General features: G+C 43.1%; 1 protein-coding gene across 3 annotated transcripts in view; it reads right to left on the reverse strand.

Annotated features, from left to right (window-relative positions):
- JARID2 (jumonji and AT-rich interaction domain containing 2) overlaps positions 1-25,357 on the reverse strand; it is a 183,164-nt gene that overhangs the window by 76,243 nt on the left and 81,564 nt on the right. For all 3 annotated transcript variants that reach the window (XR_005594478.1, XM_039525970.1, XM_039525971.1), the window contains exon 3: positions 8,505-8,674. The gene's annotated coding sequence lies outside the window, so the exon portion shown is untranslated. The remainder of the gene's footprint in view (positions 1-8,504; positions 8,675-25,357) is intronic.

Here is a 25,357-nt window from a genome sequence, read left to right on the forward strand (position 1 = left end):
ATTATTTAAATTGAGACTTTCCATTTGATTTAAATCACAATTTAAGTTGCTGATTTAAACCACCTTGATTTAAATCAATCCATCCAGCTGCGACCTTAGGCACCCTGGTGTTCACACCCTACATACTACTGCGATAATTTTTGTACAAAATACACCTTGTGAGATAACATTTGAAAGCTAACTCCACACTGGTCAATAATACTATTGTAAAATATATGTAAAAATGCTATATGTGAAATTATGGATATTTACTAATGTTATGCTTTAAAGTCTGTGACTAAAAGATGGGCAATTGCTAAGTTTTCTGCAGATAACGGAAAGGGACCAATACCGCAAATGAGATGTGGCCCAGATTCAATGGGCTATTCATTTGTATCGGAGATTGCAGCAGGAAGAGATCATTTATATAGTAAAAAAGAACAGCAGGGGAGGAACTCTCAAGAAGCTTGATCTTCCAAACATTGTGTCTCCTTTACTCAGCATGAACTAATGAACTTTATCTGGGGGTAGAATCATAGAATCTCAGGGTTGGAAGGGACCTCAGGAGGTCATATAGTCCAACCCCCTGCTCAAAGCAGGACCAATTCCCAACTAAATACCCTTCAGAAAATATATTTCAAAGGCTTATTGGACTGTCAAAGGGAGAGGCAAAGAACCCCAAGTTACCCTTCACAAAAAACCAAGCTATTTGAGCTCTGTGATAGGTCCTGACCAGTAAAAAGCTGGAAAGAAGACTGTGGGAGAGAGAGAGAGAAAAACCATCTTGAACAAAGACTGTATCTTGCTAGATTAAGTTTTAGACTTTTAGAAGCATGTTTTCATTTTTGTTTGTAACCATTTGACTTTAACTCTTAAATCTGAACTTATTTCAAATCTCTCTTTTTGATGAAATACACGGGTTTTGCTTTTATTCTACATCAACCCAGTGCTGTATTTGAATTGCAGTGATTATTAAAAGCTCCAGTTAAAGCCACAAGCTGCTGTGCTTTTGTTTCTTTAAAGGAGCAGCAAGTCTTATTATGGACCATTTCAGGACAGACTATTTGGGGGAAATTCAGGACTCTGGCTGTGTTGGGCTACTTGGCTACTTGCAACCAAGAGTGGCGAAGACCAGAGCGTGGCTGTGACATGACAAGCAGGCTGGATGGAGTCAAGAGTTGCTGAACCAAGGCTGCTTACTTAACACCATAGACACCCAGTGCATGTGTGTATGCTGGCTGGAGTGTCCACACGGGGAGCTACAACAGCAGAGTGGCACTCAGTGCTCTAGCACTAACAGTGGCACAGTCTCTCACTGCTCTCAACTGCACCCCAAAACGTGACACCTGTCCCATGGCCTATTTAAGAGTGGAATGATAGTGCAAGGACAGCAGAGGCAACACGTGGCCGGGGGAGGCACCCGGGGTCATGTGCACCCCCAGATTTCTGCCAGGTCACATGATGATGCAGCTGTGGGGCAGCTGCCAGAGCTGGTGAGCTGCTCTGAGGTAGGGCAGAGGTAGAAGCAACGGCTGGGAGCTGCATGGAGAGGCTGATGCTTTCTGGGGAGGGAGACCGAGGGTAAGGAGATGGGGGCGTGACTTGAGCTGTGCCTTTGAATTATGTCCTCCCTCCCCCGCCCCCATCAGCAGGTACGGGCTGTCTCTGGAGGACAGGGTCACTGGAATGGTGAACGGTGCCAAAGTTTGGAAAAATATGCACATCTTTGCTGCAGTGACAGTGGAGTTTACTGTTTGCACACGTTTTCGCAACACTGCAGCACTGTAAAATTGATTAAATTGTTAAATCACTTGAAAGAATGAAGAAGTGTGTGTTTTGGGTTATGAAAGGCCGGAAGTTCTATTAGCACAGGCTGAAAACTGTATTTTGAGGCTTTAATTACTGAGGTGCCTCTAATTTAGGAATCCCTAAAAATCAATAAAACCTAGTTCCCAGACCTCCAGCTTATTTTGAAAACTGACTCTGGGAAAGCTTTCTAATGTTGGCTACTAAACATCATCTTTGCTACTATCATCTCCCCTGAAGGGTGGAGGTGGAGTGGAAAGACAACTAACTCCTCAACTTTTATTGCTCCATTAACATTTTTAACCTGTAAATAATTGTGGGGGGTAAAGGCAACTTAAAACAGAAGCTATTAGGAATAATGTGATCTCAGTCACAGAAAATACAGTAAAAGTACAGGCTATTGTACTACAGCATAAAGATGACATGTTCCTCTCCACATGCACTACTGAAAGATACTAATTATGCCTCTGGCAAAGGGCACATGGGCTCCTTCAAAGAAGCTATTTAAAGATAAGAACACTGCAGGCAAACACTTCAGATGTATCTGCACTATTCCATTCCTTCTCATGTTGGAAATTCTGGGGCATGATTTAAAAACTAAAAATAATAAAGGAACGTGAATTCTGCCAAGCCTGGTCAATGTTGTATTCTAAATACTTTGAAAATACACCTATTAATTGTTAAAGTTTTTTCGCCTTAGCCAGATGGCTTTTTTAAAACAGAACAAAATTAAAAATGCCCATTAATGCCCATTTTCAAGTGAAGAGTTTGAAAAATCAATGAATAGTAATTTCAAAAGTGTCCACAGCCCTCACAATTTGTGCTAACCAAAGCAAGCAGGAATTAGTAAATTCTCTCCTCAATTAAATTAGAGCATATTTAAAAAGAATAATTAGGATCATAAACTTTCAGAGAAATAAAGAAGAACCCAAAGTAACATGGCTCTCAGTCCTACAAAGGGATCTCTAAGCATGGGCCTCTTCGCCCTTTGTGGAGTCCTGCTGTCTGCCACCAACAACCTGTATGTAATGTTCCATGTTCCTGGAATTCAATTAGACTTTCCAGCTACATTTTTGCAGGTTAAAAGCCATAAACAAAAACCTTCCCTCCTCAAGGGAAGAGTGAAGTTCTTGCTGTTACTGGAATTTTTAAATTACTGTACTTACAGGGAAAAGTGTGGCATAAACGTTCGTTTCACAAAGTACAGATGGTAGCTGTAAGTTTACAAAGCTCAGTGTATCTTCCTGAAGTCACTGACAGAGAGAACGAGATCAGCTTCACAGAGAAACAAAGCTATTCCATTAGCTTCTATTGGGAGGGAAGAGTCACTTTATATGAGCATTTGTTCAATACTTTAAAGGACTGTAACACTTTTATGAAGGGATGCAAATCTCTAAGTCCTCATGGCCTTTAACATCGAGGTTTGATATTTTGTATCCCATCTGTAAAAGGAATTTGAGCAGGAAACCCAGTAGGGTCCCGTCATTTCCCCACTGCCTTATGAAATACACGAGACAGAGTGTACAATTTATTGCAAATACGCTCGCCGGCCAACGGAACAGCAACACTTTGAGGCCCACCAGAAGTGTGTAAAACTCCACTGCTGTGAGACTGGCCTAATTAGCCCAAGTGGTACACCTTTCTCAGAATGAGGGATTGTCGTAACGCACATATCAAACATTTATACAGTGCCATACATTTACACTCTGTTTTCAACAAGAAGATTCAGGAAAAAAATTTACTCTCCGTATAGTATCACATTGTAGTTTTCAAGCAGTCACTGAGCAAATATCATCACTGAGACATCAAAGCTCATACTACTGACTCATCAGCCAAACTAGTTCCCAATCCTGCAAAGTGACAGAGTCCCACTGAAATCAACAAGACTCTGCACAAGTGGATCACCCTGCAGGACTGTCTCATGAGCTGACCTGCTGCACAGTTTTCAAAGACCTGAACAAATGTTCTATATGTGCCTCATGATACAGGTACTATGTTACTAACACTTACATCACTGCTAAACCTATAAATTGCCATGAATTTCAGTGTTTTACAATACCAGAGTAAACTGTAAAATAACTGGGTGGGGATTTAGCAGCACAGCTCTCAGTAACAACTGAAGCTGCCGAGTTGAAACCCCACATGAAAAGTTTTGAAAGTTTGCCTCTTAGTGTTTAATAAGTGATTGCACTGAAAGAAAAAAGTCTTGTTGTGCTTGCTTGGTGTGAGTGAGCGACCTGATCAAACTGATTTGAAGATTTGACTGGAATTTTTCCTCCATTTCTAAAGGGTTTTGGGTTCACCACCTAGTTTTTACCTGCTTTTCAACTCTAATAATCTGATTTAATCATGGTAACATCTGAAGAGAGAAAGCTGCTTCAATCATAGACAAGACAGGCTTTCTATTCTTTTGTGTCCCATGGTCCTAGCCAACAGTTTAAAATCAACTTCAAATGTTCGTTTCTGCTTAACAATCACCAATATAAAATCCATCTTAAAATGTTGTGTGTACTGAAGGATGGGGCTGGAGCTGTGTTAAAGAGTCCTGGGGATGAAAAGAGATATTGGGGGGTGGGGGGTGTTCTAGGGTAGTCACACCAGAATTAAATTCTCACCCCTCTTACAGAATCACTTTGTTTAACCACACAACAGCAGCAGCAAGATTGATTTTCCCTTCACAAAAATATTTGCAAGTACTTGGATATAGCAGTGGGTCAACCTTAACATTTCTGAATCTTTATTTGAAAAAGGACATTAGATTCATAATTTTATGTAGGACAAAGACTTTGGAGGGAAATAGTGTTACAAATGTATGTCAACCACAGCCTGAACTACTTCATTTAGAAAAAACTGTGGATCACAATGCAAGATGTGGGGAAAATATCAGTTTTTCAATGTTTTTAAAAGGACATTCTCTTGTCCATTAAAGCTTAAGAATGATGTTTTCTACAACATGCTTTTAATTAAGGCTGGCTATAAAAATGTTTTTTAAAGCAAAAAAGTAAGTTATTTTTAAACAATGTTCTCTTGCAGCACTTATTCATTTGCAGAATACTGCAGATCCAACAAATTTAAACTAATCAGAAATTGACAGATTTCAATTTATATCCATTCTGTCATTGTCCTTGTTGAGCAAAATGTAATAAAACAAAATGGCATAAAATGAGAAAGGTGAGGAATTGATATTTTAAAAATTATTTTAGATTCAATAATCCTTGTGTTAATAGCAGAGATCCTTGAAATCCATTTGCCTCTGAAAAATGTGGAAAAAATGCAGAATTTGCATTTTTACAGAGTTTTCTATATTCTCTGGAAAAAAAAGTACATATATTAACTATTAGCTAAATTTTACTGAAAGTATCAGTGTCACTTATTCAATGCGCGCAATCTACCCCTCTTGTGGTTGATTTTTCAGTGTGCCTTAAATTTACATAGCTAAACATACTCCAATAAACTGCTTCAGGCATATATATAGAGAGAGGTTGATCAACAGCATGTAGGGATTTGTGTTTTAATCCATCTCTAAGTTCACTTCAGTCTCCAGCTGTGAGTAATTAAAGTTATGAAGAGATGCCGAAAACTTTATCACCCCTAAAGACCATGTCACTGAGTTTGGCATGGACAAATTTAATGTTGATGGTAACGTGCTGTTCTGTAGATTACATTTGAAGGCAGACAATTGTAGAACACATGCAAAGCTCTGAACAAACCGGATGAAAAGGAACAAAAACAAAAGGCAGAAACAGCAAGGCCATTGACAACAGTAAAGAACCAATGCACTGTGACTGGATCATTCTATTAATTTTATTTTATTATAAATAATTGATGGCACTGGCAGGCTTCAAACTTGCTTAAAAATTGTAAATATATCAATAAAACATTATGTTCAACTGAAATCTATATATATTATGGCTAGGGAAACTAAAGTTCAGCATTTCATTTCAATCGCAGAAAAATGTGGGGTTTTATGGGGGGTTAATTGGATAATTTTGGTTTTTTTAAAACTAGGATGTCTGTTTATTAGTAACACGGGTAAGATTTTTTTTTTTTAAATGCAAGAATTTTAACGTAGCAGTGTCACTTTAGGAAAGAATTTATTAGGAAAAAAACATAAAAAGTACAATCACCAACTAGTCTAAGTTTCGCAACTTCCCACGGGAGGTCAGCGGAGTGTTTTCCTTGGGAAACAAAGGCTTAATCTTGGGGGAATCTTTCAAGTTTCCCCACCACTGCTACTTGCACATATTGGGTAAAGTTCCTTTGTATAAACTTTGTCCAATCTCTTCTCCCTGTAACTTTTTATATTACAGGTATGTGAAAAATAAGTAAATTAATAAATATACATTAAAAAAAATTGGTGAAAATGAAGGTGTAAAATGTGCATTATGGGCCATATTTGATACTCTGCCTCCAGGAGTCCTGTTGTCTCCTGCAGGCACTGCACAGAATCTGTACCCTACTGCAATGGCCCCAGCATAATTCAGAGCAGCCTGGGTCCTCTAAATTATGGCATACTGCACAGTGTTCCCTGTGGCTTGAAGCACAAGCCAGAATGGACATAGTGACACGCACAATGGCCCACCCTCTTCTGCCCTAGGCTCCTTCCCCGAACATGTCCCTGTTTAAGGCAATCCAATGCAGTGCCTGCGCCACAGGAATTCTCCCCCCAGAGTCCCTGTATGTTGTTCTCAGACCCTATACAGTGACAATGGAGATATGTAAGGTTTATTTTTTATCCTAATACTTCCTGGAGGAGGGAATCTATCCATCTATAACCTTTTGTTTACATGCACATATTGTTTGAAAAACACCCATATTTCTGGATCTTGAAGAAATTTGGAGTTGACTGCAGACCTTCAACAACTTTCTAAAACTTCTATTACTTTACAGCAGAACATCTATTAGAAAAAAATTACAGATACCAGATCCAAATGTTCACTATTAAGAGAAAAATCTTGCTGCATGAAGCATTGGATCAGGAGAAAATACCTGCATCTCATATCGCATTACTCAAGTCAGATTGCTGGAGGTAAAGTCTCCCCCCTTATCAAATTGCCTCTCCTTAGGGGTGGGGGCCTTGAGAGATTTAACAATACATACTTAATAAGGAAAGGAAAATATATCTGTACGAATGCACCCATGTGCACACACTTATTAGCTGAATTTTCCCATAAACAGAATGCTTCAATTGGCCCTGAGCACTCCAGCAGCGTGCTGCCAACAGACAGAGCAAATTACCACACAGCAATTAGATCTAATCCACAGAAATATAGAAAGGGATTGAGTCTGCATTTTAGTCTCCACTGGATGCTACTTTTCACAATCCATATATATTTTTTTTTTTAAAAAAACCTTCCATCCCTATCCCCTTTACATACTGGATGAGAGAGTCAAGATGGACAGCTTGGCAGCCTGGTTTCAAGCCATTAGCAGCAGTATACATAAGCATAGGAAAATTCAACCATGCTGAACTAGGAGGAGAAAACCAAGGCAGGCAGCTATGATTGATGCTGATCAGTTGTATTCCAAGTGAGAGAACTGCTTTAAGAGAAGCAATAGGAACCTGCAAAGTGGTAGTAGTAACTGAGAAACGAGGCAAACGTAGCAAACCTCAGGGGATTAGTCCATTGCGTTAGGATTCTGCAAGCAGGGCAGGCACTATCTTGTAATGAAGGCATACTCCTTCAACCAGGTGACAGGAAGGTAAAGGCAATGGCAGTGTTCTTCATTGCAAGGCCTGCGAGCCAGTGGTGAAGAGCACAGGGCAATGGCAACAGCAACCCCTCTGGCACATTACACATCAGCACCATCTAACTATAAAGGGGCTGGTGGCAGTCCCAGCACTCTCAGATGAAGGATGTTAGAATGCAGGTCTAATGCCACAATCAAGAGATTAAACAGGAGGAAAATATCACCAGGCCTCTGCTGGGGGTGGGGTGGGGGTGTAATGAAAAAGTCCCACCTTGGGGGGAGCCTAAGTGTAACCTAGCGGCGAGGTACAGCACTCCAAGCGAGTCTCTGGTTTAATCAAGACAGAATTATCAATGTGTCATCCAAAGGCTTTTCTTTTCACTGCCAAAAACCCGTGTGTTTTTTTCAGTGGGATAACTGACACAGGCTAGCTAGGAAGTTCACCATATCTACCTACCTCCTGGTTAGACCTATTGATGCCTTGTTTCCACTATGGTTTTACAGTGAGATAGCGAACACGCATACGTTATCCCACTGAATAAATACATTTTTCTTATGCAAAGACAAAACCAAAATGAAACTTTTCTTCTAGTCAGATAAGGCTTGTTGCTCTGGGATTTAGCTGGTGGGGTGAAGAGCAGTTAATGAACACTCCATATGTAGAGGAAGGGAATAACCAGCTAGATTTCAACTCCAAGTGGAAATAAAGAAGCACTTGTGAGAGTTAAGCAGGGCCTCAGTTTATATAATCAGACATAATTGAGAGAGAGGGACAGAAGGACAAGGAGAAAGAATGCTAAGCATAAAAGTAATTTCCATTTGCTATATTATTGGCCTAATTCTATAATCTTTATATCGATGAAGTAAAACGCTACTCCACTGTAGCTACAGTCAGACTACTGGGTGGAAATGTGTGCAACAGGTTCAAGGGCAGCACCACTGCGTCCAGCGCTAGACTGTACTGTGTGATACTGCAGCTTGTTCTCTGAACTACAGATTGTTCCCCTAGGCTGCTGTAAGATTCCTACCTCGAAGGCAGAGAAATGTAAGGAAATCTTCTGTCTTGGGCTTCCTTTTGGAGAGGTCAGAAATCTGAGTAGCTGGAGGGGGTAACAACGGTTCCACTATCTTTATTGGAGTTGTGCTGGGACTGTTTGGCTGGGATTGAGCAAACTTCCTTTGTGCTTGCAGCCTTGGCCTGTGAAAACAAGAGAAAAACACAAGCATTATTAGGCAGAACCAAGAATACACACTTAAATTTAACAATTCACTGTGAGACGAGAGGGAGAAATCAATCTATTACCAATAACATCTTTCTTGGTTGTGTTTAGTCCACAATATATTTTTGAAGTGTAACAATTATGATTTATTCAGTTTGTGAGAAAGTTTGTTTTACCACAGTTATTTTAAAAGTTTGTTGCAATTTTAAGAATTTCAAGGTGATTTTTACCTAGCTTGCACTAAATCAGTATAGCAAACAAGGAACTTTTCACCCATAAGTGTGACTAGCATGTTATATGTTCCAAACATTTTCACCCACTCCATATAATTAAATTACACCAACTAATATCTGCTATTTTTCCTTCATGAAAACCTCTTTCTTAAAAAGGTGCAAAAACATTTGTTACTTTGGTTCTAGCCTAGTTAACATTTTCTTAATTTATAATTGAACTTTTTTAATTAAAGTTTCTTAACTTATTCCAATTCACTAAAACTGACTGTTAGTGACAAAGTGGGTGAGGTCCAAAGTGGGTCCAATATCTTTTGGAGAGAGAAACAAGCTTTTGAGAGACAGAGCTCTTCTTCCAGTCTGGGAAAGATACTCCCAGTTTTACAGCAAAATGCAATATGGAACAGACTGTTTAGCATGACTAGTTAGCACATATTCTAAGGGACCATACAGAGTGGAGTGGCCTGATAACACCTCTACAGTCACAGGACAAAAAAAAGAGGGTTAGTGGGCTGCAATCCATTACACCTTGCATTTTGCTGTGATGCTGGAAATACCTTTCCCAGATCTGAAGAAGAGCTCTGTGTAGAAGTTGGTCCAATGAAAGATATCCTGAGGCAGACATGGCTAAAACTACACTGCACAAAACAGAGAGTGACAGAAATCACAAAAGTTTAATCCAGGAGCATCAACACATACTTCGGTTGTATTGTTGTACATCCATAAGTGCAGTTTTGCAAAGTGTCAAGGAAAGCATTTTATTTTTGACCAGCAAGTAAAATATCAAGTTTTATTTCCCCTGGTCAGCAGCCTGGTGAAGAGCAAGCAAGTAGATTTTGTACTTGGGCTGTAAATATTCAAGGACAATTTTGCAAGGCTACATTAGCAAGAATGAAGAACAGGGAAAGGCAGAACAAAGTTATCTTGTTGCTTGCCCTCTGTGACTAGCTGTACTTCATAGATTAATCTTGGGTATGTGTCATCTATAGAGCTCTACCAAATTCACAGTCCATTTTGGTCAATTTCACGGTCATAGGATTTTAAAAATCGTAAATTTCATGATTTCAGCTATTTAATTCTGAAATTTCAGTGTTGTAATTGTAGGGTTCCTGACCCAAAAAGGAGTTGTGCGGTGGTTGCAATGGTATTGTAGGGGGGGTTGTGGTACTGTTATGCTTACTTCTGTGCTGCTGCTGGCAGCAGCGCTGCCTTCAGAGCTGGGCAGCTGAAGAGCGGTGGCTGCTGGCCAGGAGCCCAGCTCTGAAGGCAGAGCCGCGGCCAGCACCAGCGCAGAAGTAAGGATGGCATGGTATGGTACTGCCACCCTTACATCTCTGCTGCTGCCTGCAGAGCTGGGCCCTCAGTCAGCAGCCACCACTCTCCAGCTGCCTAGCTCTGAAGGCAGCAGTGCAGAGGTAAGGGTGGCATGGTATGGTATTGCCACCCTTACTTCTGCGCTGCTGCTGGCAGAACGCTGCCTTCAGAGCTGGGCGCCTGGCGAACAACTGCTGCTCTCTGGCCGCCCAGCTCTGAAGGCAGCATAGAAATAAGGGTGGCAATACCACAACCTCCCCAAAAATAACCTTGCCACCCCTCACAATCCCCCTTTGGGTCAGGACCCACTGGTCTCCCCGGTGAAATCTGTATAGTATGCGGTAAAAGCACACACAAGACCAGATTTCACAGTCCGTGACACATTTTTCATGGCTGTGAATTTGGTAGGGCCCTAGTCATCTAATTTGGCTGAGATGACTGAAGATAAGCAAAGTGGACTTGGGATTCATATCACAAATGAGAAAACTCGCCTATGGTTCTCGTGGGTACTCATTTGCAATAATAATAAATAAATTAGAGTAGAAATTTGTTCTAGGAAAAATACCCCTGTGCAGGGAGGTCAACTGGAGAGGAACGACTGTGTGCCTCACTTTGGCCCTGATACTGCATAGCACTCAAGTCTTATGGAAGTAAGTGGGAATTAAATTACTTGCTGAACTGAGCCCCGGACAAACCCAGATTTCCAAGCATTCCAAGAGCTTGACAGAGAGAACACAGTACAGAATAAAAGGGCTTCATAGCAGTCAAAATTCAAATGTTATTCAGATAGTTAGACGTTAATAACTCACAATCTTTATAATTTATAACTTTATAAAAGCTAGTTTAAAATTCCAGTCTTCAATTAAAAAAAGAAAAAAAGGCAGCTAACCCATAGATGGCTGTTAGTGGCATGGCTGGAACAAGATGATAAAAAGACCTAAAATATCAATTTTTAGAGGCGAGGGAAGACAATTTTACACTGATTACTGGTTCTACTAATACAATATTTATCTAATATGAACTTGAGATCTGTAACAAATATTGCCACAGAATAATCCAGGTTTGTCATTGTATTGCAAACTATCATTGTGATTCTCTGATCAAATTATACACATTCAAGTACATTGCTGACAAAAATTTAGATGTAAAAGATAATCAATTAGTGAGGGTAAAACCAGTAATCTGCAACCTTCTCCAATTTCACAGCTATTAAAACTCTGCCATGCAGCCATTCAAACCTGTAACAAGTTTTTGCTAAGGAAAGAGGTGGCATTTATAAACCGTATCAGAGAACTAAATGCCAAAGAGCAGCATCTAAAAATGTGATTCTAAAAATATCTAGTAAATAATACCTTAGGAGAATGAGTAGCACAGTGGAGGGAGACACTAAAATCTGTCTGCATAGAAAAGCTATAGATTGGTGGGAAGAAGAATTTTTTCCTCCCAAGAACTTTAAGACCTGCCTTAAATCTACAAAGCCAAGACATGTCCGAGTTAAAATACCTTGCCAGGCTTAAGCTGCTCTCTAAACATACATGCATATTAACACCAAGAGAGCAGTAGAAGTATCATCCACATACTTCATGGTTTTATCTTCAAAAAAGTGTTGTGGTGGATACTATGCACAATATGTGTTCTCTCAAGCAAAGGGATGCCTAGCTAAAACACTGAAAAAATATCAGTGTTATTTATACCCTCTAATAATGACAGAAAATGAATTGTTTAACAATTCCTCTAAATTTGTTGTCCCTACAGTCTCACACAATTGCCCATAAAGAAAATTATATTTCATGGTGATCAAAAGACTCTGCTAAATTCCTGATAGACATATATTGCTTGCTTATTTCCACCTCCTCAGGGGCTCATATACTGCTTATTATTACAACAGTGCTTATGATTCTTGAACTGAAACAGACTAATTGAACATTCATATTCGTTGTCTCTAGGAACAATGATCCTTTAGAACGAAAGCGCTTCTATACACCAATACACCTGTCCCAAAAATTCATTCAGTTTGTAAATGCAGAATGCGATCCCCTCTGCATTCATGCAGACTAGAGAGCTCTTACACTGTATAAATGGGATTTTAACTTCAACTGGTTATGTTTCTATCACCAAAAGCACACATGCGACCACAAGTAATGCTTTGTTATGGATTCTCTTCTGCACAAAATGTACACTCTCTCTAGCCAAAAAGCAAATCGTTAAATTTAGTCGGGAAAAGAACCTTGCTTGCTGCCGTAGCATAAGTTCATTTGGGGGGGAAAGCACTCTGATAATCTCCCAACCACGCTGTCAAAAAACAACTATACACCAAATTGGGCAAACGCTTGTTGAATTTACCTGTTCAAGTCCACCCCAACCAAAAAGACAGTTAGCTTTTCTGTAACTGGTGTTCTTTGAGATGTGTTGCTCATGTCTATTCCACAACAGAGGTGCGTGCTCGCCACATGCACCAGTGTCAAAAGTTTTTCCGCTAGAAGTACCCGTAGGGGAACACCCCTAGCAACTCCGGGAGAGGTGCCAACATGGCATGGTATAAGGGGCACTGTGCGCAACCCCTACCCTCAGTTCCTTTTTGACAGACAACTCCGACAGAGGGGAAGGAGGGCAGGATGTGGAATAAACATGAGCAACACATCTTGAAGAACACTAGTTACGGAAAAGGTAACTGTCTTTTCTTCTTGGAGTGACTGCTCATGAGTATTCTACAATAGGTGATTTCAAGCAATATCTGTTGGAGGTGGGTAGGAGTTCACAGACTCTCGGGACGGAGCACAGCCCTACCGAACCCAGCGTCTTCCCTGGTCTGGGAGACAATCGCATAATGTGAGGTGAACGTGTGAACTGAAGACCACGTGGCAGCCCTACAAATGTCCTGAATGGGGACATGGGCTGAAAAGGCAGCCGACGAGGCTTGCGCCCTAGTCGAGTGTGCCCTCACAATTGACAGAGAAGGGATTCCCGCCAGGTCATAACAGGTACGGATGCACAAGGTGATCCAGTTGGAGAGCCGTTGAGTGGAGATCGGCAGACCCCTCATGCATTCGTCCGAGGTGATGAACAGCGAGGACTTCCTGAACAGCTTAGTCCGCACCAGGTAAAAAGCCAGAGCCCATCTCACATCCAGCGTGTGGAGGCGGTGCTCCTCACTGGACACATTGGGCTTGGGGCAGAGGATTGGCAGGAGAATGTCCTGACCCATGTGGTAGGTGGAGACCACCTTCGGGAGGAATGAAGGGTGTGGGCGGAGCTGGACCTTATCCTTATGGAACACTGTGTATGGGGGCTCGGAGGTCAGGGCCCTGAGTTCCGAGACCCACCTACCTGATGTGATCGCTACCTGGAAGGCCACCTTCCACGAGAGGTGTGACCAGGAGCACACAGTTAGCAGCTCAAACAGGGGACCCGTCAGCCGGGCTAGCACCAAGTTAAAGTCCTACTGCGGGAATGGGGGCCTAACGTACGGGTAGCCACGGGGGAAACGCCCTGCTCAGCCACCAATCAGGAAAACCGAGACCACTTTGCCAAGTAGGCTCAGTGCGTGGAGGGTTGCCTGCTTTCCAAGAGGACGCACTGAACCCCTTCTGAGCACGTCCTTTCCTCCCGGCCTAACCATTGAGCAGCCACACTCTGAGGTGGAGTGCCGCTAGGTTGCGGTGGAGGTGGCCCTGGGAGAGTAGGTCCGGGCGGGACGGTAATGGCCACGGTAGGGCAACCGCCAGGCTCTTGAGGGTCCCGTACCAATCCTGCCTGGGACATGCTGGGGCAATCAGGAGAACCCAGGCCCCATCCATCTTTATCTTTTCCAGGACCTTGCTGATCAGCCGGAACAGGGGGGGAAGGCATAGAGAAACTGGCCTGACCAGGATAGGAGGAAGGCATATGAGATAGTGCCCCGGCCCAGCCACCCCAGGAGCAGAACTGGGGACAGCAACTGTTCTGTCGAGTGGCAAACGGGTCTACCTGGGGAGTTCCTCACTCTTGGAAAAGTCTGTGCACCACCTCTGGGTGAAGAGACCACTCGTACTGAGAGGAGAAGTCCCTGCTCAAGCGATCCGCCCGTGAGTTCCGGGTGCCCAGTAGGTGGTAGGCCTGTAGGCAAAGGTCATGGGCTATACAGAAGTCCTACAGCTTGAGGGCGTCTAGGCAGAGAGAAGAGGATCTGGCCCCACATTGTCTGTTGATGTAAAACATCGAGGCCATGTTGTCCATGAGAACCCTGACCATCCTGCCCTCCAGGTGCAAGCGGAAGGCCACGCACACCAGCCAGACCACCCAGAGCTCCTTGACATTTATGTGCAGGGCCAGATCCTCTGCAGACCACAGACCTTGGGTCTGAACGTCTCCCAGATGGGCTCCCCGCCCCAGGTCCGATGCGTCGGACACCAGTTCCAGCTACTGGGGCCTGCCTCTGAATGGGACCCCTTGGAGCATGTTCCCCGGAGAGGGAAGCTTTATTGCTGGTGGGTCTCTAATGAGGACCGGTAGGTCCCCCCGGGCATCCCGTCAAAACGGACGTTTCCCTGCCTGTTTGCCCTTGGAGGACCCAGGCTGGGGGGCAGACCAGGACTGCCTCTGCGAGCATTTCTTATAGTCCCGTGACTTTTTATAAGGGAGCTCGTATTTGAAGTGGGTGGCCTGGTGGGAGCCTGCTGCGGCTTAAACTTAGGTCTAGCTGGAGCCGAACACAGCGGCCAAGAGTCTTAAGCGTAGTGCGGGAGTCTTTCAGGCCGTGCAGTTTTACGTCCATCTGTTCCGCAAACGGAGCCTTGCCGTCAAACGGGAGGTCCTGCAGGGAGTTCTGCACCTCACTGCACAGCCCAGACAGCAGGAGCCATGACGTCCTTCTCATGGACACCGTGGAGGCCCTGGAGCACGCGGCTGTGTCCGCCACATCCGATGTTGCCTGCAGGGTTGCCCTGGCAGCCACTGTACCCTCCTCCACCAGAGCTTTGAACTTCCTGTCACACTCCTGGAGGAGTCTTCGAACTTGGGCAGAGAGCCCCACAGATTGAACTCACACCGGCCCAGGAGAACCTGATGGTTTGCCACCTGTAACTGGAAGCTCAAGGACGAATACATTTTTCTCCTTGAATCTTTATTTTTTGGAGTGGGGGATGGTTGGCCCTGCCGCTCCCTGTGGCTGACCAACTTGACCACCAGGGAGTTGGGGGCAGGATGGGTATATAGGTATTCACATCCCTTGGCAGGCACAAAATACTCGCGTTCCACTCTCTTAGAGATGGGGGGCAATGAGGCCAGGGTTTGTCACAAGGCTTTTGAAATTTTTGCCACCCCTTCGTGGAGTGGCAAGGCCACGCTGCCCGGCACCGAGGTGGACAGGACGTTAAAAACGAGTCCGAGGGCTCCTCCACCTCCTCTGCCTGAAGGTTGAGGTTTGATGCCACCCTTTTTAATAGTTCTTGGTGTAGAGGCCAAGCTGACGTACGACCTGTCTGCAGACCGGGAGGAACGGTGGCGCCGGAAGCAGTGCCAACCATGAGACCGTGATCCCGACGTGGCGGAACAGTACCACCAGTAGCAGCTGCTCTGCAATCGGCTCCGGCAGGTGGATCTGCCACAGTGAGGTGAAGGCAATCGACGCCTGGGGCTGCGACAGCAGTGCCATTGCGGGGTCCTGGAGTGAGATGACGAACAGGAATGGCACTGACATTCGTGTTGTGACTGGCTACGATAGCCCCTCTGAGACGAAGACCTTCGGCTGTGTCTGTCCCGTCTATGTCCACTCCTCGAGGCGGAGTGGTGCCTGGAGTTTCTGTCAGTCAGAACCCAGCCAGACAACCTGGTGGGGGTCAACAGCAACCTGCATGGACTACGCATGGGATGGTTGCTGAGCGGCAAACGGTATTAGGAACATTCCCTCAATCATGACCGGTACCGAGCAACAGTGGAAATCCCAGCCGTGGCTTGCCGCTGGACCACGGGGCCAACATTGGCGGTGCTCCTGGTACTGGCATGGACATAACGTCCCAGGATGCTTGCAGGGCCTCTGGAGTAGAGGATATCCAGACATCCGGGGAAGCCTACTCCAAATGGGCTGGGCTACTCTGCTCGACCTGAGTCAGAGGCCTAGAGGCCAGTGGGGACCGTTGACTGCCCAATATGGGTCTAGCCTCTCCCCCAGTCTTGCTCTGGTGCCATGGCGGAGAAGGCCTCTTCTTAGCCTTCTTGGCATGCCCTGCGGACGGGGAGTGGTGCTGACTGGTAGAGGGCGCCGGGGGTTGCCACGCACCAACACCGCAGTACTCAGTGCCGACTCAGAGTGACGCACCAGAGTTGGGGTCAACACTGACTCCATCCGGATGGTCCGGAGCCTAACGTGTCTCTCTCTCGGTCCTAGGCTTGAATGACTTGCAAATCTTGCAGTGATCGCTGAGATGGGTTTCGCCCAAGCAGCGTAAACAGTCCGTGTGCAGATCACTCACTGGCAGCAGTCGCCTACAAGTATCCCACGACTTAAAACCCAGGGCGCAGGGCATGCCCCGGCCTTGGTGCACTAATTAAACTAAAACAAATCATACTACTAACTACAGGTACCATACACTGAACGAACAACAGTTCTCAGGAAAAACTGCAGCAAAGCTGGAGCAGTGCAGTTCTGAAGCACCTGCACTGGTGGCAAGAAGGAACTGAGAGTAGGGGGAGCGCGCAGCTCCCCTTATACTGTACCATGGAGATGCCACTCCAGGGGTCGCGAGGGGTGCTCCCCTACAGGTATTGCTAGGGGAAAAACTTCCGACACCAGTGCACATGGTGAGCACGCATACCTATTGTGGAATACACATGAGCAATCACTCGAAGAAGATGATTTAGATAAGAAGTAATACTAAGGGTGACTGAACAGAAATCCAAGAAATGCACATTTGAAGCCTGTCAAGATTTCATGTTAACCCTTTACATTAAGGATTATCCATCTGGTTATTTGCAACACAATGTACCATCACATGAGGTTTGAGTCAGAGTGTGTTCCTACTCAGTCATCACATCCCAGGAGTAAAGTAATATTCTTAGTCCATGGGGTGCTGAAAAGGAGTGGGGAATGACCAGTATATTTATCCTAAATACTAATGTCTATTGAATTAGTAAATTAAAAGTACATTTCGAAATGTCTTGAAATGTATGTTTTGCCCCATTCCTCTCTCACCCGTTCCAAATCCAGTACACACTTTCCTCATATTCTGACCACCCCTTCAATGCTACATTTCTCCAACCTCACCCAGCTACCAGGTAGTAAAAATGTCTATCCACCCCACAGCAGTCCAACCCCAGCAGAGGCCTTCCAATCTAGTTATGACATTTAGGGCAGAAGATCGTCCCCCAGTCCACTTTCAAGACACACCATGACTTTGTTACTACCAGAGGGGGTGAGATGGCACACTTGATCATACAATAACAAAGTCTCAACAACTGCTCTTCCTTCAGTCTCTCCCTTCCTGATATAAATGAGTTAGCACCACTTCTGATGTATTCCCTGTTCTCTCTTGCTTTGTTCTCACTCCTGCAGTACACTACCTCTTGGCCAGTGAACCAGACCCTCAGTGCCTGAAATGAGCTAAAAGCCTGGCCAATTCACTTTAACAAGGTGAATTTAAAAAACAAAAACAAACTCACAGCGTTTTTACTCTTTGGGGCTTCTGAAGTAAGTGCCATTAGTATATGGACTGGCATAAGTTCCACAGGCTTCAGCTGTGATATGTGGAAGTATCTGACTAGCTAACATGTGGCAGATAGTGACTAATAACTAGATGTTTAGTCTATCATGCAATTTTAATATTGTGGAATTGCAGTTTCTAGGTTAAATTTTTGATTCAATGTTTAAAATTAGATTTCTGCCTCAGTTTCACAATTTACTAAACGACAAAGTCTCAGAACATGGCCCAGGGAAAACCTAAACGTGCTATACAATTCAAAGCACTGGTAACATGCAGCTGTTCCCTTATTGACTTAATTTTAATTTTATTAACTTATTTAATCTTATTAACTTAACTTTCTAATATGAAAAACCTTAAAGTAGTAAATCCAATTATTTAGATTACATATCAATTCTAAACAAAGACAGAATGGGTGGTCTGTTCACTCCAGAGCAAGACATTTTGCATCTGGCAAATTCCAAATGACCAACATGGTTGCCCTTTTTGAATGGTTAGGGGAACAAGCTCTTGTTGGTTTGCCAACTTACTGAAAGGCCTATTTAAAAAAGGGGGGGAAAATGCTGTTTCTATTTCCAAAATAATTACCCTCTCCACTCTAGGCCAAAATAGACACTATAGAGCTGGCAAATACTCCTACAAAAAAAGGCTTCAGTGTGTGAAGAAAGGGAAAATCCTCAAAATAATAATAAGCACTGTGTAAAATTTATGTAAATAGAAAAATGAAAACTAACCATTACAAATACCTATATTAACTTTTTGCTTTTAAAAAAATACAACCATGAAATAATCCACTTTTCCCCCGAAACACAGCTAAATAGACTCTAAAAATTCACTAAGCTGAGCAACCAAGACCCAGGAATCTCTGACTAGAGAAGAGCCTTTGCTAAGTTTCTATACAACATTTCTACAAAAACTAGTTACAATTATCAAGTGTTTAGATGCAAGATATTAGTGTGTTAAAATAGGAGAGGTCTACACAATAAGAATAATCTAAGACTGCATCTATGCTACAAAAGAAGGTCACATTAGGAAAATATTTTAAAAAAATTAATTTAAATTTAGTTGACATGGTTTTCTTATCAAGTGTGGTCCTGGTTTATGGTAACAAACACTTTTTGAAAACTGTTCTAGTCTAGAATTATTATATAAATAAGCCTTGTGAGCAAATTATAAACCAGGCACACTGCAGTTCCAAGACTGAACTAGCTAAAGGTACTTTTAAACCCACGCCACCCCAGGGTCTCCTAGGGCCATTTTTTTGGTAGTGTAGACAAGGTCACACTGAGGAAGAAGACATTCACTAAACAAGACACTCTGCAAAGTAAGGCCCAAGTTATTAATACAACTCTGTATTAATTTTAGTAAAGATTCGTGTTCTAGATTATCCCATGCACTCGGTTACTTAGAAAACAAGCTTTTTAAGATACCTTAAAAATTACTACACAAATATAAGTCAATAAAATCAAAACTTAATACAAAAACAGTAAGCTCTCAATAGTGGACTACACTGCACAGCACTTTTGTCAGGAAGTTACTTACAATTATCAGTAGGTTACTTTTAATTCTACATTTCTCCAAGAGTCTTATTCTGCATTCAGTTTACCACACCTTAACTCCCACTAGAAAGCCAAGTGTAGATACTGCATAAAGCTTAGGCTGGAGAACCTGATTGCAATTAATATATTTGATTATATTCAAATTGACAGAACATTCAGAGACTAAGAAAGATTACCCTCACACAAGGACATCTCAAAACAGAAGAGGTTTGGTGGGTTGAAGCCCACACAGTAATGTTAAAGGAATCAGACACTGGAATATAATTAGCACCACCATGCTTCAACACAGTAACTAACACCTGTATGATAGTTCACAGGAAGACAGAAATTGCCATATTGGATCAGACTTGTGATCCATTTAGTCCAGTATCCTGGCACCAATAGGGGCTTGCTGTTAGATTTCCAAATTTTGAAGGTTCTTTGTTTGTCTCAAATAACCTCTTGAACTATCCCATTTAACCACACTGGTTTAATTCTTGTTTTCCTACTTCCCTTTTTGTTCAGGGGCATACTTGTCTTCCAAGGTTGTGTGTAAGTAACAACCATGCCAAATATAAGGATTTTACTTCTCTGGCTTTCTGAAGTATAGTGTCACTGTGTTAGTTTTTGTTACCTTCCCCCCCTCCTGGGAACTTTATTATATTATTTTGAACACTGAATTTCAGAATACTGAATTTTATTACATTATAGTCACTATTGTTTAGTGGGTCAGCTGCTGTTACCTCTTGAACTAACTCCTGTGCTGTTATTTAGGATTAAATAAAGAATAGCCTCTCCTCTTGTGTGCTCTTACTCTAGCTGTTACAAGAAGCAATCATTTAAGGTGTCAAGAAATTGCTTCCCCACACTTTGTTCCATTGTGATATTTGACAAGTTTATGTGTAGATAGTTGAGGTCCCCTGTCATTACTGCTTTGTTAGACTTGGCTGCCTCTTTGATCTCTCTCAGTATTACACACACAATATTCTTTTCTTGATCTGGAGGGTAGTAGTTTAGACCTAGCAGCATACTTGTATTATTAGAGTTTGGGATTTGCAGCCAACTGTGTCATCTCACTAGATTCTATGGAATCTTAAATCTAGCACTGCCTCTCCACCTCTTCATCCTAATCTGACATTCCTGTAATAATTTATAATCTACATTTATAGTCAGGCATTAAAATATCCCATTGATTTGTTATTCCAACAAGTTTCGATAATGCTCATTATATCAAGGGTCCCTTCCACAGCTTGGCATTCTAGTTCATCTGTTTTTGATCTTATATTATATAAAGACATTTATGATTTCTGTTTTTGTCCATGTGCCTGTTTCTATTTCATTCCTTAATCTGACATTTTTGCTCAGTTAGCAAGAGATTCCTCTGTGATGTTTACCTGCTGCTCCTCCAATTCAGGCCAGAATGCACTGTCCTTCACACCCAGCAAGTGTGACACCAATGACACCCTCAAGTTTGTTTCAGCGTACGAGAGAGTCAAACGAGGACAGAACATGCATTTATGCAAAGATACTCTTATGTACACAAGGTCACTTATTAAAGTAAGTGCACCTGCCAGTGAGATTCTTCAGATAATTTCTGTGGTACAAGGTTCTAGATACATTCAGGTTTCATTATAAAGTAAGTACTTGAAAATCATATGCTATCTTAAATTAAATCAAGCATCTTAAATGTACTTGTGTTCATGGTGGGAAAAGTCCACAGCAAGTGCAATAAACGTGCTGGTGGAGGTATCGTTCTTCACAAGACCACTAGAAAATTTCTTAGGCCTTTCACACAAACAAGTGGCCAAATGGAATTTTATACATTTTCCAAAAATATTCACCCCGTCTGAGACCAAACATAAGACACTCAGCACAAAGGGTCGTTTTTTCAGAGCGTTAGCAGACATGAAAGCAGGGGCTTAGACTGGCAGTCAATCCTCTGCCACAAAAAAATCTTAACTACTGCCAATGATAATGTAAGAGACATCCAGAATATGTAACATTACTTTCACTCTAATTAATCCATGAGGGTAAATCTTCTGTTTTAAGACTATCTGACAAAAACAAATTGCTATTTAACATGCATACAAGACGGGTTGGTCTGCTTTTCTTGTGAAAGCACATTTGTACAATTTTACTTAGCTTAATAACACTATCTAAACAATGTTCTAGCTAGATGTATTTTAGTTTCTTATACAACTCCAATCACTGTGGGCTAACCAGGGGTTCTCAAACTTCGTTGCATCACAACCCCCTTCTGACAACAAAAAATTACTATATGACCCCAGGAGGGGGAACGAAGCCTGAGCCCTGTTGCCCTGGGTGAAGGGGCCAAAGCCTGAGACCCACTTCCCTGGGCCGGGGGGAAAGCTGAAGCGCCCAAAGGCTTCCAATGTTCCCTCTAATTTTTTATATCCATGTGCAGAATGAATTTTGTTATGTGCCCCAATATGGAGGTGATGTGTGGCAGGTGTGGGAGGGGTTTGGAGTGTGGGAGGGGGCTCAGGGCTGGGGCAGAGTGGTAGGATGCGGGGTTCAGGCTCTGGCTGGGGGTGCAGGCTCTGAGGTGGGGCAAGAGATGAGGTGTTTGAGGTGCAGGCTTCCCCGGGGCTGCAGGGGGTAGACAGGATTCCCCCCCAGCCCTCTCTCGCCACAGCAGTTCCGGGGCCAGGGGGAGAGGTGCCTCTCCCCGCCTGCACAACCCTTGATAGACTGCTGTGAAGCCGCCCACCTTAGAAGGAATTTAGGCTTCAGCCCTAGGCAGGGGCCTGTAACCTGAGCCCTGCTTCGGCCTGGGCAGTGGAGCTTGGGCTTCAGCCCGGACCCCAGCAAGTCCGAGTCTAAAACGGGGTCACAACCCAGAGTTTGAGAACCACTGGGCTAAATTGTAAGTTTAGTCACAGACCTGTGCATTCCTGCCTAAGAATAACTGCGGATGGGAGGATGACTTGGGGGCTTGTCTTCACTGCTAGAAAAGCTGTTTTTTAACCTCAAGATAACTAATAATCATGAGCCATCCTCAGGTTAAAAACATAGTGAAGACAATGCACTTCGGTTTTACTAAGAGGTAAACTCGCAGAGGTCATCCCTAGGCAGGGTAAAAGGCCCAACCTCAGCAAGTTTATCTCATGCTAAAACTCAAATGCCTAGTCTTCACTGTGTTTTTTACCTTGGGATAACTCACGCACATTGGTCACTCTGAGGTAAAAAATAGCTTTTTTTAAGCAGTGAACACAAGCTGTGAGGCCTTCCTTTGAGTCACATTTCCTTTCCTGCTTCCTTCTTGCTCCCAAGGGATAGCAATTAATTACTGGCCTATACCAGCAGTAAATTACTACACCCTTTTCCACCATCACCATTTTGGCTCAGCAGTTCTGGCCGGCAAGTAGATGGTGATAAAACCAAAGTTCCAACCATTTCCTGTCCCTCCCCACCCACTTGCTCAGGAGAGGAAGTAAGAGATCCTATGCACCTGCACATCCAAGGTGCAGACAGCCCACGTAGGCAAAAATATGGGGTTGTTACTCTGTTATTTTCTTGTAAAAGCATATAACCTGGAATCACAATCTAGCCCCATAATATCTATGTAAAAGAAGACACTATTTTCAACATATATTTATTACTGACTGGAAGAATTTTTGTTGTATTTTGGAGCATAAGTTTACAATTATTTAAAGTATTTAATACCTTAAAGTAAATTTTAACAGGTAACCAATTTAGAAATTCTTACCGCTTGTTTTCCCCGTATCCCTGTAGCCCCAGAGGTTCCCAAACTGGGGGTCAGGACCCCACAGGGGTTTGTAAGGTTATTACATGGGGGGTCGCAAGCTGTCAGCCTCCACTCCAAATCCCACTTTGCCTCCAGCATTTATAATGGTGTTAAATATATAAACAAGTGTTTTTAATTTTAATGGGGGGGGGTGGTCGCACTCGGAGGCTTGCTATGTGAAAGGGGTCACCAGTACAATAGTTTGAGAACCACTGCTGTAGCCTTTTGTTTTCCAAATATCCTTCCCCTACTTGGCCCTAACCTTTTTCTTTTAAGCTAGCCCACATACCCTAACAATGGGTTGCACAATTTAAACACCCTTCAGTTTTAAATGAATGCTCCAAAGTAAAGTATTCTGACTACCTCCCTTTAGTGCCTGAATATCAACGAAAAAGGCTTACTGAATTCTATTTTTTGCTCTAAACCTTCCAGCACAAAAGGGTCGTGTTTTATTTTACTTTTTAAAGGGAAATAATTACTATCACAAGTCTGTAAAAATGTCTTCAGGAATAAAATGATGAAAAAAAATTCTGAAAATTAGATCAAATGAAGGGTAAATGATCTTACCCCATCTGATAAATGGCTCTAGTTAAAACCACAACTGATGACTTGTACGTATGTACTAAACACTAAATGTGACTCCCATGATTCCTGGAATTAAATTAAAGACTTCTGAGCAAATTTGTTGACCACAAAAAGGTAGACGCTACAGCATCCAAACTACCCCAATTTATCCAGTATCAAATCTCTCTGGAGATTGCTGGATTAACATTCAGCAATATATAAAAAGGGTAAATGTAAAGCGTGCTTGACAAGAACGATCAGAAATACCTTTGTTCAAGAGCTGTAATGTAACAAAAACATGTTTTAAATCTAAACTCTCCAATTTCCTGGGAACTGGAGTTAGACAGTAATTCCCTTTCCTCCATAAGGACCTGTGCTGACCTGTAAACAACAACAGATGGCAGAAGAGATCCTTCCAAATGTCATAGGCTGGTGGAGCAAAGCCTTCCTTGTCCTGTGACAATTCTTTCACTTTGGAGTAGCCTCATTTAGAGTCAGAGGGTACGTCTACACTACGGGATTATTCTGATTTTACATAAATCGGTTTAGTAAAACAGATTGTATAAAATCGAGTGCACGCGGCCACACTAAGCACATTAATTCGGTGGTGTGCGCCCACGGTCCGAGGCTAGCATCGATTTCTGGAGCGTTGCACTGTGGGTAGCTATTCGGTAGCTATCCCATAGTTCCCGCAGTCTCCCCCGCCCCTTGGAATTCTGGGTTGAGATCCCAGTGCCTGATGGGGCAAAAATCATTGTCGTGGGTGGTTCTGGGTAAATGTCGTCAGTCACTCCTTCCTCTGGGAAAGCAACAGCAGACAATCATTTCGCGCCCTTTTTCCCTGGATTGCCCTGGCAGACGCCATTAGCATGGCAACCATGGAGCCTGTTTTGCCTTTTGTCACTGTCACCGTATGTGTACTAGATGCCGCTGACAGAGGCGATTCAGCAGCGCTACACAGCAGCATTCATTTGCTTTTGCATGATAGCAGAGATGGTTATTAGCTGTTCTGTACCATCTACCATGCCATTGTAAATTGGCAATGAGATGACGGTTACCAGTCCTTCTGTGCTGTACCATCTACTGCTGTCATAGGTGCCCCTGGCTAAGATTGGCTGGGGGGCAAAAGACAAAAATGGGAATGACTCCCTGAGTCAATTCCTCTTTTATGGTACCTAAAAATAGAATCAGTCCTGCCTAAAATATGGGGCAAGTGTACTAGAAAACCAGTGTATCAGAGAACCAGAGAGCACAGCTGCTCCGTGTCAGATCCTGCAGAAATGATGAGCTGCATGCCATTCACAGAGGGTGCCCCACCTTTGATTCCCTCCTCCCCCAGCCTTCCTGGGCTACCGTTGCAGTGTCTCCCCATTTGTGTGATGAAGTAATAAAGAATGCAGGAATAAGAAACAGTGACTTGTTACTGAGATAAAATGAGGGGAAGGCAGCCTCCAGCTGATATGATAGTCCAGACAGGACATTAAGCAGTGTGGGGGAGAGGAGCCCAGCATCCCGCTGCTATGATAGTCCAGGCAGTACAGAATCTTTTCTTTACACATGAAGGGCGGGGGCT

The sequence above is a fragment of the Mauremys reevesii genome, linkage group 2 (genome assembly GCF_016161935.1).
Source record: "Mauremys reevesii isolate NIE-2019 linkage group 2, ASM1616193v1, whole genome shotgun sequence".
Classification (NCBI taxonomy): domain Eukaryota; kingdom Metazoa; phylum Chordata; order Testudines; family Geoemydidae; genus Mauremys; species Mauremys reevesii.